At 37.5% G+C, this 16755-nt stretch overlaps 3 long non-coding RNA genes across 3 annotated transcripts; 1 reads left to right on the top strand and 2 right to left on the bottom strand.

Annotated features, from left to right (window-relative positions):
* Positions 1 to 100: 100 nt before the first annotated feature.
* Positions 101 to 1351, bottom strand: LOC128892347 (uncharacterized). The gene is made up of 3 exons (XR_008461067.1): positions 1060 to 1351; positions 826 to 973; positions 101 to 606 (listed from the first exon to the last, which is right to left on the bottom strand). It is a non-coding gene; the product is annotated as an uncharacterized LOC128892347 (long non-coding RNA).
* Positions 1352 to 1411: 60 nt separating this feature from the next.
* Positions 1412 to 11684, bottom strand: LOC128892351 (uncharacterized). The gene is made up of 3 exons (XR_008461071.1): positions 11567 to 11684; positions 4126 to 4374; positions 1412 to 1599 (listed from the first exon to the last, which is right to left on the bottom strand). It is a non-coding gene; the product is annotated as an uncharacterized LOC128892351 (long non-coding RNA).
* Positions 10486 to 12628, top strand: LOC128892345 (uncharacterized). The gene is made up of 3 exons (XR_008461064.1): positions 10486 to 10806; positions 11593 to 11714; positions 11877 to 12628. It is a non-coding gene; the product is annotated as an uncharacterized LOC128892345 (long non-coding RNA).
* Positions 12629 to 16755: the final 4127 nt, after the last annotated feature.

Genomic DNA, 16755 nt, shown 5'->3' with positions numbered 1-16755 from the left:
GAGAGAGAGAGAGAGAGAGAGAGAGAGAGAGAGAGAGAGAGAGAGAGCAGCATGGTTAATGGTTATACAATACTTTTGTAAACTTGTTTACATTGTATGCTCTATTGTTCACATTTTCCTTCGCATGCGTATTTGCTCTACATCAATTTCACTTTTGAAAGATACAAGTATTATACATACATATATCCTGCAATATTCGTTTTCCAGACGAAATGGCTAATGCTCGTCTACCTTCCCATGCGCCTTAATTGCTTGATGCGAGAGAAACTGACATAGCGGACAGGGGCGGCCATGATTCGTGACCACCTGCCCATGATGAACTTCCCTTCAGAGCTACACATGTAGTGGTGGAGTGGACGGTAGATACCCTGTGTGTGGTCCGCTATTTGTTAATGCTCGTATGATCATCGTGTGGCCTCTGTACCAACATGTCAAGTTGTCGCGGCATGGTGACTTCATTCGTTGCCTAGGAATAGTTGGCTGCTCGGACAGTGTTGCGTGTTACAACGCTGACACCTTTAACCTTCTATCTTACGCGTATTTCGCACCATTCGTGTATTGTATACCCGAGTTACCAGCACCTGCCGACAGTTACGCAAATTTTTCCTTAAAAAGAAAGAATTGTTTCTTCTGTCTTTTAACGTATAACTGTAACTGTTACTTGGGTGATCGGTCTTAAACGCTTCATTCGACTTTAAGGGGATGTTGTCATTCGATCCCATTCAACGAATCGATACTTTTAAAATTGTGTTTCTAGAATCTTCAGAGTATCTAATAATGTTCTCCAAAAGGATTCTTCGGAATTCGAAAACTGTACAAACTTACGGAAATTTTGGTTGAATAGTCCGTCAAGCATAAATATTATCAAGTTCCTTGGGGTTAAATACACCAGTTATATCGGCGGTGGGAAACGCAGACATTTAAACATGTCCTCAACTTGGATCCTTACGATGTAAACAAATTAGACACATTTCTACAAAAGAAATTTCTGAAAATAGGCTATCCTTAGGCCAGCTAAACCACAACAATCTCTCAAATCTAATATTTTCTGTGACTTACCGTTGGAATGTGGGTTTACACTTACTACTCTTTGAATACCGACAAAGTATTACTGAAAAATATTCGTGACGAAGTTTTATTATTAGTTTGGATTAAAATCGGTTGCCATACATTTTTTTGTGCACACGATGGAGAGTTCCGGGGACACTTGTAGCATAAATAACGATATCTCCCTTGGTCCGTATTCAGCTGTCGCTTCCTAACCAATGAATGTCGCCTCCTACTACCAAAAGTGATTGACAAGCGCTCCATCAGCATCATATTTCGTAAACATAACAAGATTAGATCGCATTATGACGGGACTCGAAGCTAATTTACATTCTAATCCCTACACGCAACTGCTGTAATTTCCTCCCTTTAACAACACCGGTTACAGGTTCTATGTATATTCTCCGGAGTCGTTGAATTTGAAGCACGTACCTCGAAATGTTATCGGTTAGCATCTTTCGAGTGTTTTCATTCGTCATCGCTGTTGAATTTTATTTATCGGTCTTATGCATTCATTCAAAATATTCTCGACGTAAGGTGGTTCTTCCCCAACTGTACTAGTCAAAACAAAACTCATATACAGAAAGTATTAATAACGATATATTTTCTATAATAAAATTCTTAAATTGTTATTTAATAATGATTTAAAAATTAAAAAAAAGTAGTAATTGATACAATTACAGTTCCAATTAGTTTTTCAGGTATTATTTTATCCAACTTAGTAGTTGCGAAATCGAGCACGAGCGCGGCAACTTCACATTTCAATTTTTAACATTTCAGGTTTAACAAGATTAAACAATTTTTAATTGTTATGTTTTAGAATCTTGAAGCGCCCCCTCTTTTTCAAAATACCGCGCAACGGCCATATTTATATGCGACGTTGCCACGTTCCCGAGATAAAAGTCTGCATGAAAAAATATCGTACTTGATTTCTTTTTCTAACGCATATTGGTCTGGTACTAAACGAGCAAGTTTGCCGATATTGAAATATGATACTCAACAATTATTAATTTACTTTCCATTCATTTATCTTTCGATCTGTATTGTACTAATTGTTTTAGAGTCAAAAGTATCATACAAAATTTCTGTTTTTCCGTTGGCTGCCATAAGTCTCCTGTCAAATACGACGAAAAATCACGAACTTCAAGTGATCATAAATATCTAGCAAACTAAACGGTACATTGAACCCATATTTCACACAGATGTGTATTAAGATGTAAATTTTAAGTTTTCACATTTATGAGACAATCTAAACCGTTATCATTTTTAACCAAACCACCTTAAAATAATTTAGTAACATATTTTGTACCTTACTTAGATTGTGTTTTTTTAGCCCCTGATTGTGTATTTTAGAATGTTACTAATAAATATTTCGATAAAGATTGTTCGTTTGCATAGACTGACGATTCATTCTCTCCAGCGGAAATGATGTTCATGGAAATAAGGTGAATTAGTACATAGGTTTTTGGCTGCAGAGCTCTGAATAAAACATGAAATGTAGAAAGAAGACACGGAGTACGTTGAACGAAGTATGCTCCGTATAATAAGATGTCAACTTACTTTCTATTCAACATTGAACATTTAGATTACACTGTCATTACACGATGGCGTTAAATAATGTTTAGTTTATCCTACTGTGTGCGATCTGCACTAGCGTATCAATAATATTTTGTTTATTTTGCCAATTTGCATATTTACAAAAAAAATAACTTGACTTACCAGGACTTATTCAAGTAAAAAAATCGTTACGAAGTAAGAAAAGGATTTGTCCAATAAATTAAATAATTGAATTTTTTTAAGTTTGTGTAGAAAGAAAGAAAACAAGATTTCGTAATTATTTGTTTCGCATCGGTTAGTTTGTCGAGTTGAAATTTTCGTTGAAAGAAAATCAAGAATATTCAACTATTTTTTATACGATTTTTGAAACGAATGGAACAAGAATAAATGAAAGAACACGTCAGATGGAATTAGGCATATCTCTTCAGATTAACAGATACGGCTTGGCGCGTTGATGTATAGCGAGGGCTCTCGAATACCCTAGTCGGATAGGATTACTCGACCGAAGGAATATTTGCGAAGCAAAATAGTCAACCATCACTGTACATTCTGATAATTCGAATAATTACGCGTCGTGTATTCGATACAGGCAAAACGATTGAAATTTTGTAATTATAGTTCCATATTCGCAAGAATGAGGAAACAATGACTCTTTCTCTATTTATCGATTAATAAGTAAATAATAGATGTATGTATTGTATTTACGGATAAAAATTAAACACTGTAGAAACAGTTGGTATAAGATGAAATACTCGCACATCACGCGTGTAGAAAAGAAAAATTCGTGAAGATTTCTTCCGTTCCGACGTTGCCAAGGTGACGTAATCTTTTAAATCTCTTACGTCTTCTTACTATCGAGTTGCTGAAAATTTCGACTCAGTGTTTAGCATCAATTGCTGTTCAGCCTTTGCATCGTATTGTAATTTCGCATATTCACTAACACTTTCGATTTGTTTGAATAAGTTAAATTCTACCATATTGACAAACATTTCGTATGTATTTACAGGCGAATCTTTAATCTTGATAAAGCAATCTAAGTACGTGTTCCTAAGAGGGATATGCTACATCAAAACGGTAAATCCGCGCGCAAAAAGGATGCAAGAGAAGTTATGATGGATATGTGCCTATATCAAACTATCAGCGGCGTCTTAGCGGAGGTTGCTGGCGTCGTTATGAGCACGACGTTGACGGACGGCTCTCTTACGCACGGTTGACGGGAAACACAAATTGTGGGCGCAGCTGCGCCGATAGTAATCAAGAAACACGGTAGGTAGCGGAGTAGAGTGGCCGGATAATAATTCTCTCTCTGTCCGTGGAAGCGTGTACACACACGCCCTGGGTTATAGCTAGGAAGAGACGTGCGGTGAACAGACAGGAAGGAACACTATAAAGGAAAAGGGAGAGGAAGAGAGAGAGAGAGAGAGAGAGAGAGAGAGAGAGAGAGAGACCACAAGAGCGAGCGAGAAGACGGGATAGGGCTGCGGCACTTTACAGGAAAACGATGTTGATCCAGGTCGATACCTGTCATCCATTGGCCGATGCACTGTCCAGATTGCCCCCAGTTCAAGACCCGTCTCACTTTACATTGATATTCGTGCTTCCCCCTGTCCTGTCTGTATAGCGGTGGACAATGAAGACCAATCTTAGTTTGGCAACGACGACAGCGATGGTACGATATCCGACTTCAAAAGGTGCAAATCCTCGGGATAAACGTAAAGAGCGTACTCGCGAAATCCATTTACAGTTTGCAGCAAGCTTAAGGTGTTTTCCCTGGAAATGTACCGCAACATTTCGGTGGTTACAAATGGTATAAATTAGGAATAGCAAACTAGTAGCTTCAAGGCTATTTCGAGGTGTTTGAAGCGACCCTACTACATACATGGCGAATCGCAAATACTAATATGATCCATAGGTATTAATAAATAGTCTAATTAAGATAATAATTAGCTCTCTCTTCGTTATGCGATTCATAGAGTCCTTGTGTTGTAAATGAGAGAACACTTTACAATAATGAACTTATTTAATAGAAATAAAGAAATATTATTTAGAGTACATATACATATATAAACTGCGTGAGAGCTCGCGTGCGACTAACCGTCTTTCTTTTCGATTCGGGATCCAGGACCGCGATGAGAGCGGAAAGAATGGGAGTTCAAGTATGCGAAAGCTTAGGTATGGAAGGATGAAAGAGTAGAAGAATGGAATAAGTTTAGACAAATTAAATGTAAATAAAATCGAAGTATGAAAGGATGAGTGATCACAGGAATGAAAAAGCGAATGTAAGTAAAATGTAAATAAATAAAGCCAAGTGTGGAAGGGTGGGAGACTATAAAATGTGAAAATAAAAGTTTAGCATGGAAGGATGAAAGGTTACAAGAGCATAAAAGCGAGGAGGTTTAAATGCATATCGGAGCGGTTGATGAAAGACTGAGCAAGAAGTTATAAATAGGAAAAGATGAGAGCAAAGACGAATGGTAGGGAGAAGAAATTAAAGAGCGAAAGGATGAGAGAGTTAGACATATAAGAAGAAAGAATTGTAATAACGGAGCATCACATAGTAGTGAAATAAGGATGTAATACTGTTCCTTGTCACTTTAAATAAAGACGCAAATACGCAAATACGCAAATACGCGATGACAGCGAAACCTTGGTTCCAGAAAATCAGAGATAGACTAAACAGAGAAATGATAAGGACCATATCTAGATTGAGGTGTAACCATTACAATCTAAAAGCGTCGCAGGCCAGGAAAAATATAGTAGAAGGACCGTTGTGTGACTGTGGTCAAGACGAGGAGGACATCGACCACGTGCTGTTCGAATGTGGACTATGCAACTTCGAGAAAACGAAAGCATTGGAAAGGATAGGGAAGGAGATAGACGAAGTCCACATTAGCACTGATAAGACTGAACAAAGTCAAAGTATTCAAGATAATCAACCAATTCCTAAAGGAGATAGGGAAGAAGATTTAAAAATATGACGAAACTGAAAGACTGAGAAACACCATAGTTAGACAAACGCGATAGATAAAAGTTAAATTGTGATAAATAACGTAGAATTAAAAAATATCGCGAGATTCTCGATAAGAATAGGCCGGGGTAAAGAATAAAAGTACAAAGAGTAAAACGAAACCAAAGTAAATGTATTTTAAAAGGAAAAGAAAATTAATATGTGATAATAGCATAAGTAAAAGAACGTTATAAGGAGATATGTAATATGTTTCTATTCTATTTTGGATAGTTGTCCATATACATTATAGAGTATAAAGAGAATGTGAAAAGTCTGACTGAGGTTACAAAAAAGGCAGGCTCGGCTTGCAAATATTAAGAATACTAATAATAGCGTATGTATTATATTAGACTTAAGTATAATAATAATAAACCTAGCATCCCACTCTCAAGAATGAGTACGCACGAATGAGAGTAGATGCGAAGAGAAGCTGCGAAATAAAGAAAAGAAAAAACATTTGAAATGTAAATATAACAAAAATAGGAACAGGCGAGAGATTGAATAAAGTATAGAACGGATGGATGAATGTTAAAAAATTGTGTACAAAAAGCAAGGAAGGATGAGTATTAAACGAGAAATTAATGAAGAAATAAAGTCAAGACAAAGCATAGAAGGACGAAAGTTAAAGTTAAAGTTAAAAAAATGGTAGGAAGAGGAACGGAAGGATGAGAGCGGGAGAGTTAGATAGATAAGATGTAAGAAATGTAAAAAATAGCGCATCACAAAGTAGTGCGAAAAGGATGTACAATATTCCTTAGTCACTTTAAATAAAGACGCAAATTGACGCGATGACAGCAATGTCAATCGTTCGTCGATCGCATTAATTTTGGTTATCGACCATCACCTTGTACTCGAAGGGTATTTTCTTTTGAGGTTTTTCTTACTGATGAAGATTCAAACAACAACATCATGGGATTAACCCGACGTCTTTACCGTGTAACAGTGTTTCAGCAGTTGGCGAAAACATCGGCGCTAAATGTACATCCTTGTTGTGCCGCCTTCTAGGCATTGTAAAGTGTTCGCTGACATGTAGTATCGTGATTAACTGGAATTAGTTTCCTATAAGTTGATTTCTAAATTGTGTAGCATTTATACCATGAAAGTAGTATAAGACACGGTTAACGTATACGTGAATCGACGCCATTCATTTTGACGTAATTGTGAAGACTGGAATTGACAAGAATCTTTCAAGCGTAGAATGAGAAGTCTGTGAGAATTCTGTATTATAAATTCACGAGGAGCAGAAATTTCTTTTGACATTATCTTAGAATTCAAAAATTTATTAAAATCTAAACTGCCTTAACATCCGTTCAAAAATTTTGGAAGAAACCACCCCGCAGTAAGACTAAAATGAAAATATTCTACAGTACAAATATTCTATCCTAACATTTCCCTCGTAGCTAAGGAAGCGAGGATCGACTAATCGCAATTACAGTTTTTCGGTTAGAAAAATCAAGTTAATCGAGAAAAGAAAAAATCGTAGCGTTATGGCGGCTTCGGTGGCTTCGAATAGAAATTGAAACGCAAAATTTGCGAAATTTCCATCCGAGATTTGTATTAGCAACCACATATCACATACATATGGAATAGCAAAAGTCACACATGCAATGGTAGAATCGAACGAACATTTATTTTGCAAGAGAGGGGAAAAAGTGACCGAGAGACAGTTGAAAATTTACCGCTGTCGGATAGCGGAGTGGTCCCATGGCGGACTGTCAGCTGTTTTTCGAACTCTGTCAATTCTTGTCAGTTGCACCGTTCAGTTTAGCATAAAAATGCTGTTACGGTAGATGGTCGGCTTTCGAAGGCTTTGGCCGACACGGTACAAACGTATCGTATATCAAAGCAGGCGGCCATGGCCAGGGAAAATAAGAAAGTTTTTGTTCTTTTTATGAAGCTACGGTCGCCGTGGGCGGTGTCTGATATACGATCGGAGTTCAGCATTTTGTTGACGAAAAAGCTGCTACCTTGGCTCGGATTTTTCTACCACGAATACGAATATTCGTATTGGAATTTATTTGGAAAAAGCAGTTTGCGTTTCGCGTGTAAAATTTGTTTTGTTAAACAGATTGTGTGTAGGTGTTTACGTATGTAGCAAAGTTATTAATTGTTCTCAAAGTCAGAGAAACGCTCGCGATAAGATTTACATATGTACGTATGCGTGTATGTTGCACAAAATAAGTATCTAGTCGAGGCTTTAAACCGGCAAAGGGAAACGAAAACATTGTACTATAAAGGGTACTATAAAGTTATAGGTATAATAAAGAGTCCAAAAATATATGTCTTTACGATCAACCAGGTATTTGTCTATCGCTATCGAAACGGCTAGGATGAAAAATGTTTAAAATTCATTAAACCGCCTTGAAATTGATACTCGCATACACACGTAAATATAGGACGAACACAAATTCCTCGGTATACCAGTTTGGGCCTATCCCCAGGATGCCTATTTAACTACTGTAGTTAACGTAATATGACATCCGCGACGGCAAGCGATTACGGGGAACACGCGATGCAAATTTACGGTATTATCGTAATAAACAGGTTATAAAGGCTGTTAGCTTCCTCGTGTATTGAAATTATACTGCAGCAGGACGGTTTCTGCGCGTATCCCGCCACTATGTATACGTATGTTTTATATTCTCGCGTGTGTGGTATATTCTTCACACGTATGCGTGTACGTTTTTGTATATGTACGTGAGCGCTTCGATGTGTATGCATACAGAGGAGTGCGTTATTAACAATGTTAACGTATGTGCGTGATGGGTTGTCAGGAACCCTCTTATCCGGCTGAACTCGCTTCGGATGGTAGATATAAATATGCAATAGTGCTTGTCATGCGCAGCGCCTAATAATTGAATGTATAATAAAGAAGGCGTCGCTCGGTGTCATGCTGGCAGACTACGGAAAGACCACGAGTGAGAGGATCACGCAGACAGACGTCAGCTTTCAATTTTATTTGCTTCCTTCGCTGGTTCCATTCATCTCCATGGTTACTCCGTTCTTTATACTTTGCAATCCCTTTGCGCGGTAACTAAATCTAAAATAAATATACGGGATTTATTTACGAAAGGGGTTTCAGGTGGTTGGTTTATTAAGAAAACGCAAATCGTGTAGAGCATATCCGACTTTTTCAATTTTAAATGAAAGTACATGCTAGTACAATTAAACGTGAAAGATGATGTTTGTCGAGTGTCCACCACGATTACGCTAACGGGCGTATTTTTCTATTAAAAAATAAAATTTTAAAGAACCTTTTGGGAAACACTTTATCATCCTCCGAACCGTTTATCGATTTTCTAAAACAAATTAAATAGAAAAGGGAAGTTGATATAAGGAAGAGACAAGGAAAAGACGGGATAGAAAATTTGTTTCAAACAGCTACGTTAACGTAAGAGAAGAAACGTACGTGTGGTATGAACAAGCGAATTTTTTGATAATATAATAGTAAAATATTTCTACACGAACTTCTTATTATTGGTTAGCTTTGCAAACAAACCTAGACACCCGCGATACCGTTCGATTTGTTTAATTCGAATGTACATTAATTTTTTGTTTCCCTTTAGGAAACTAATTTTTGTCGAAATGGTTGTTAGAGGCAGAAAATTACAAAAACTCACTCGACGCGCTTACTCATCTATCATGAATGACGGTGATTCATCGATACAAATATTACCGAACTGTCACCGTTGACGATGGTACACCCACAGGAAGAGGGCTGTAAACGGCCGATTCGGTATCCATTCGAGACCGAGAGTGCCCTTCACTTTCCTGACAGCTAGGCAAACACTGAGCTGACGTTTAGAATAGCTCTTATTTATTCTAACCTGTTTATTTAGGTTGTCGGGATCCTACTACCTGAGAGACTTCGAGTGGCGGTAAGAGAAGGCTACCGTTGTCAACACTGAACTCATAGTCACGCGTCAACCCATCGAGCTCCGATATCAATATGTGAAATCATATGCATACCTACTGAAAGATAATATTAAGCTAATCATCTCGATAATCGACTATTTCTTATTTTACTATTATCATATTTTCTACGCTGACAGATGTATTTTGTTATAAGAAAACAATATCCTAAAGCTCCTTTGCGTATTAACATCGGCCACGTCATGTAAGTAAGTGCTTTTTACAACTTCGTGTAATTATCGACTTTTATTGTTATTAATATCGCAAAGGTAGTAGCTTTCGCGATACTTACAAGGAAATAATTTTAGAACACGCGGTTGTCAGGATACGAACTAGGAGCGTAATGTATTATACCAACTAACCAGGAATGTTACCGAGAACCGTAGTTATATGCGAACCTCTATGATTGATGACAAGTCGTTGCCTGTTATGAATATAATATCGATCAATCACGCTATTTACCGGACGAATGCATAGGCCCATTCTATCATCTTACCATGCTTGTCTACCAACCTATCTATCTCTATTCCGACTTGACCTGTTTCCATCGAAATTCAAACCTACTTTTTATTGCATGCACTCACAAATAGTGCCCGAGTTACGAATTTAAAAGATCGACAAGGAATTGTAACGGTAAATCGAGTTAGTCAACATTGACGACTTGTTGGTCCTGGATTTCATTTGAAATTATTAACACCATAAATTTAGAATAATTATTGTAACGGGATCGTAACGTTAATCGTTGATTTTTACAGAATTTTGTCAAAAAGTTTCAATTTGATAACGCAATCGTTCGTTTTTCCTCCGATTAAGAAAACGAATTTTCTAGTTTTATCTGTGATCTCACTTCTCGACGTAGAATATTAATCAACGAATCAGCGAACGAACGACACTCGGAATAAGTAAATCCTGTTAAAGTTTCTCTAATGGAGTGATTATCTTTCGCTTTTTAGATCTTCCGAGCACGATTGGTTTCGTCTCGAGTACCTTTTGATTCTTTGCGCGCAACGTGTTTGAACGGAAAAGGAGGCAACCTCGTCGAAGGAGGCGTGGCTCTGAATCGTGTTAACGACTCTAGCAAAATCGTTCTCTTGTGCTCGGAACGCCATCTTGAGAACTCAACGTGACGTTACACGACTGCGCTTGAACGAGGAACTAACGAGATGGTACGGCGCACGAGAATCATTTATTATCGGATATGTTTAAGGAGTGCGAACCTGTCAACGGCAATTCAATTTCCGGATTTCTGCACCGCGTAATTCTATAAATGCAACATTTGCAAGGTACGATTTAAGGTCACGTTGTATTCAATCGCATGAAAGTAACCTGATTTACAATGCGAACTCACTTGCTTATTCCACATTACCGAATTGTTTAACGCATCGAATAAAAACAAGTTTTCGGTTAGAACTAAGAGAGTTGTGTTACCATTCGACGTTCGATGTATGTATGTACTACCTACTACGACGATGTCGCTGCCTATTACGTTGTCAAATGAACGTTAAAATATAAAAATTGGTACATCATAGTTTGTGTGGTCGCTGATTATAAATCTGACATCAGAATTTTGAAATTCAATATGGCTAACATATATATTAGGAATTTATTAGATTTGCGAAAAAATTGGTACATTATGGTTTTTGTGGTCGCTGATTATAAATCAGGCATCAAAGTTTCGAAATTCAAAATGGCGGATTCAATATGGCCAATATATATATATTAGAAATTTATTAGATTTGCGTAAAAATTGGTACATTATGGTTTTTGTGGTCGCTGATTATAAATCAAACATCAAAGTTTCGAAATTCAAAATGACGGATTCAATATGGCCGACATCACCGAAATAATCGTGTGAGTCTAAACGAAAAGTGATTAGAAAACCAAGCCTGCAGGTTACTGCAGCTGATTCTTTAATATTTCAATAAGTAGAAAATAATTCTATTTGTAAATTTACCGTTTTTCGCGGACACTCTTTAATGTCATGTTTAGTATTTATTCATTGTCGATAAATAAAATCAACAACATAGAATATATTGTACATACCTTTAGGAAAATTCTTCATTTTACAGAAATAAAAAATACCACTTCAACAAAAAATCACTCACTGAAACACACGTAAAAATTCACAGTACGCTAGACGTCGCGTGTATGCTTCTACAAGCGGCAACATTGAACTGACCTACCATGCCAGGTATAAAATATAGCCTTCTGAAATTTTTACCTGAAATGCACTCTTTGTCACTAAATAGGATGGCGTTGTATTCATTTTAATACAGCAATTATCATTTTTGGAATTTTAGCTAAGTTTTTACCACCGTGTAGCGGTTCAGTTTCGACAACTTTGTTTTCACAGGAAGACAAGAGAGAGAGAAGGAGCGTGGAAGCTGGTTTTCTTTGAAAGGGCAACAATTTAAAGGGACATTCGAAAAGGTACAACCTACGTCCAACTATGCGGTATCTGATCATCTTTTCCCCGCGCTGTCCTCTTTGCGGGCAGTACTCGACTCTCAGAAGCTTATATACATTTTTTGGCTAACAAAAGGTCGTTAAAAATCCGTTAGATACGGGTGTCAGATATGCGCAGCTCTAGTGTGCGGTTACGAGAGAAGCTCTCAAGTTAAGCTCTTTGTGCGTGATTTGAATGCAATCGGAGGGATGCCGTACGGTCGCCATAGCAAAGGGAGAGGGGAAAAGTACGAGATTGTTGGGCGGAGGGGTTAGCGGTGCTAATCTCCGATCAGTGTCGAGAGCGTAACGCGATCCGACACGACGTGATGTGATCCAGACTCGATAGGCGGCAAATACAACCCTGCAGCAGCCTTGTGTATAGTGTCGAGAAGGGCAAAGCTGCCGAGGCTTTACAAACCATGCGTGACGTATCTTACCAAATTGAACTACTCGCACCGCGTATTAATGGATGTGGACTTTACGCTAAGGTTAACGTACACTCGCGGATTATAAGCTTGGAGGTGTAGAATGTGTTGTGGAATTGTCGAATAAAATAGAAAAGCGCCAGCGCCATCTGGAAGTAGTAGGTAAGAGGAGAGTTTAACCGACGAAGAGTGTTCAAGGAAAATACTGCGTGCAATAAACCCTTTTCTACCAGACCACTGACTCAATTATTATTGCCCAGTCAACCTTTAAGTTCCTAACAGAATGAAATCGTCAAAGCGTACTGGTTACGTCTTTTGCGAAACTCTACGACGGATATCACCTATTAGAGATTGCGGTCAATTTTTCAAATGGATACTTTACTCGTAACGGGCAAAAGTATTTTTACACGTAAATTTGCATGGCTGTAAAGCATAGTTTTAACGATAGCTTTGCAGGCAAAGTAAGTAAACGCGAGCGTTGATCGGTAGCGTTTTGGAAATGCGCGTACGGTGTGCGTCGTATTTGGAGCATCAAGAGTCGCGCCAGCCTTGCGTGCAGCCAAACGCTTGTAATTCAAACTCCAATGTAGTATGTAGTACCCACACGATGCTGTCACAAGTGCTCACACGTCATTGTGACATTGTGAGCGCCCACAGGAGTGTGAGGAACCAGTTGTAAAGAGCAACAGCTGCTCGACCCGTAACCCACATACATCCCCACACGTCATTGTTCGTCGCGTGCATTATTCGAAACAGGTATGGAGACGCACCTTGGCATTACGTCAGTAGGAGACACTATACCAGTCAATAGGTATACGTCATTCTACTCGTGGAATGGTGAATAGGCACTATTGTATTACGACGATAACGATTTATCCGAAAGCATCGATTTCAACGCTTGATAGAATATAGATAATTCTATATTTCTCATGGTCGTATATAGAATAATTCTAAATGAGGTTGTACGCGAGGAAACATAATAAAATATAGTATAATCGATAAATGCGATGTAAAAATTTTTTAATAATTTTGAAAGGGCATAATAAGGTTACTTTTCTTCGTTATGGACACGAATCTACCGCGAAGGGAATCAGGTTAAACCGATCCGAGAATGATCATGCAGAGTACAGATACCGTCGAATTAAAAGACTGATAGAAAAAATTACTCTTTGTACGATAGATGTTTGGCAATACGTCAAGGAGGTGATAAACAAAATGCATTTCCATTTTCTTGCACGGGCTCTGGTGCCTCGTGCAATTTCAATACGAAACTGTGAATAATGCATGCGAGAGATCTTGAGTTGCCGACATCGTCACACAGCTCACATCTTCACATCCCGCGATGTAAAACTGAGATAAATGGAACACGGTAAGTTTGAATAATGAGCACTCGTAACGACGATACGTCGTCTACTCTCCTAAGTTCTTTTTGCCATGGCGGTGACGCATACAGCCGAGTTTTTCAAACGGAAAATCCGATGCTGAGTTTATCTTAAAGATAATCTAATCAGCTCGTTAACCTGCATATCAAAATTCATTTGTCGTTTAAAAGCTGACGAAATTGCCTTCTCTAAATGTATACGAATAATTTACATTATTTTTAATACGAATAATCTATACGAACCCAAATATAAGAAATGTTAAAATATGACTCGAACGTTAGTTATCGCGATATAACGTAATCATTTAACGATCAAACGAACTTACCTGTACGTGAAGTTCGATCGTATTTATGTGAGATCTTCGTTCGAGATGATTACATGTAGATGTTAAGAGCTCAGATCTTTATTTGTTTTATTAATATTTGTGTACATAAGAAATTGTCTACGAAGTATTTCGGAATATTGCCCCTGTAAATTTCTTTTCGGGTTCTTTAACGGGTTTGTTGTAAAATTTCACGAAAACCATGGATCTTTCTGTCCAGCCTGCCGTGTTCTTAATAACCCTAATGTCAACCCCGTTCCGGTATGCCCTGGAAACGGCTGCGTGTCGTGTACTGTGTGCAGTAAACATTGATGTATCGACTCCCGCATTTGATAAGACTTGTCTTATCCATCGACTAAGTGTTTGCGCACTTACTGCGCTAAAAGGTTTTCTTATTGAAATAAACAAGTATTTGCAATTAGCGCGGATGTCTTGCGTTTTCTCCAAATATTCTAAAACTGTGATGACCACACAAAGTTTTGGCCTCTCTTTGAAAAACGGTAGCACTAAGGTGGGTTGAGGTGGTTGAGGAACACTTTGTTTTCCTGGCTTCGACGTCTTTATTAGGTCGGGGATTTTTATTTCTAACCCGGAGTTCGATCTCCTAATATTGTCGACTCTTATTTTGAATAGTGTTTGTACACGATGAGCTGTTACCAACGCTACTAGGATTATTGTCTTCTCTGTAAGTTCCTGTAAACTTAGGGTAACCGGTAAATTTTCAATGAATGTAAATATAATCTCCGAATGAATGTAAATATAATCTGAACACGCCCTTTAAGAATCTATTAATTGTAGCGTCGGATGATAGCGGTTGTTTGGATATAAGTGATATTGCTGACCTTATCGAATTTATCGAGCCATAAGGGGCTCCCCCTTCGAATTTCTTAGTTAAATACTCGACGATTATATTACTGTCTGCATTATAGACATCATATTTGTTCTTCCGACAAAACGACCACCAGTCTCGTAAGCATCCACTGTACTGTTTCTGTGTTGCGGATGACAGGGACGCTAATAAAATTTCTGCAGCCTTTTGGGAATTATTTTTCTTTAAGAAGGCTTGTATGATAATGCTCTTGCCATCAGGGACAGACTCTCCGCTAGAGGGCGATTCACTTTCCTGTCCGGAAATAATAATAAGGCCCTATTAGGTGGAAATTCTATAGGAGGGTCATCTAATAACGATAGAAACACAACATACCATGGCTGTGTAGGCCAATATGGTACAACCATAATTCCTCTGCCTCTATCATTAATAATCTTCGTTAAACACCTTAAGATTAAGGAAAATGGGGGAAAAGCGTAAAAATTAAGTTTTTTTCCAGGAAATGGTAAACGCGTCTACTCTAAATGCCTTTGGATCTTGATGCCATGAACAAAAAGTGTTGCATTTCTTATTAAGTCTTGAGGCAAACAAATCTATATCGAATTGTCCAAATTTCTGCACTATTTTTTCTATTGCAAATCCTGCTAATTCCCATTCTGTATCTATGTTCTTTATCCTAGAGGCTATATCAGCCTCAACGTTTAATTTTGATGGTACATAGGATGCGTATATCCATATCCCTCTATCTTCACACCATTTCCATATTTGCCTAGCTAAATTATTAAATTTTTGAATTTTTATTCTTCCCATCCTATTAATATATGAAATTAGCCGTCGCGTTGTCACTTCGAATTAATATCTCACAATCGACCAAGTCTGAAGCGAAACATCTAAGAGCGAAGAATATTGCCAAAAGTTCTAAATAATTAATATGACACCTTTGCTCAACCTCATTCCAAAACCCATAAGTGGATTTCCCATCTGAATAAGCTCCCCAACCAGACAGCGAAGCGTCAGCATTAATTTTTATTTTATAGTTTCTGCGCCTTATAGGAGCTTTTCCCACTTTTAGAGCTTCCGTCCACCATTCAAAATCTTCCTCCAAAGAACTCGGTATAATCATCTTCTCCTCATAATTACCACTACTCATTATTAATGCTAAATATTTTTCTCTTTCTAGTCTCTTACAATATATAGGGCTGTATGCAACTGCAGGATAACATGAAACCAAGACCCCTATAAATCTAGCGAAATCTCTTATTTTACGAAATCTCTTATCTCTAATCATTTTTTAAGGTTATCTTTTTTCCTTTCTGTTAATTCTACTGCTAACTCTCTGGAATTGATGATAAATCCTAAATATTTGCAACTCCTATAAGGTTCTAAGGAACTCTTTTTGTAATTTATAAGACATCCTACAGTTACGCTGTAAGTCAATATAGAGTTAATATTGTCGCTTGATTCACGTAGTAGTAGATCTGGCATAGTATTCAAAATATTACAATTGTTCGCAATCTTATATCAAAATAAACAAAAATTACGTTAAACATAGATTTTTAGTCGTTATTATATCTATTATATTTATATTGTATCATAAAGTAATATAAATCAATTATTTTCAGAGGAACTACAGTACTATTTGTATTTGAATGCGCGTTTTCTAACCTCTCGTACAGCGTGCCAGATTTCTCATACTATGTCAATAGCAGAAGACAAAACGCATTATCCTAGTATTCTTTAATTTATTATTCATACTACAAATACCCTCGGAGTATTTTGTAAATCAATATATGTTCTTTAGATATTTTTTCTATTATGCATAAAAT

Source organism: Hylaeus anthracinus, unplaced genomic scaffold, assembly GCF_026225885.1.
Source record: "Hylaeus anthracinus isolate JK02 unplaced genomic scaffold, UHH_iyHylAnth1.0_haploid 12002, whole genome shotgun sequence".
Lineage (NCBI taxonomy): Eukaryota > Metazoa > Arthropoda > Insecta > Hymenoptera > Colletidae > Hylaeus > Hylaeus anthracinus.
This window is presented reverse-complemented; position numbering and strand designations above follow the sequence as displayed.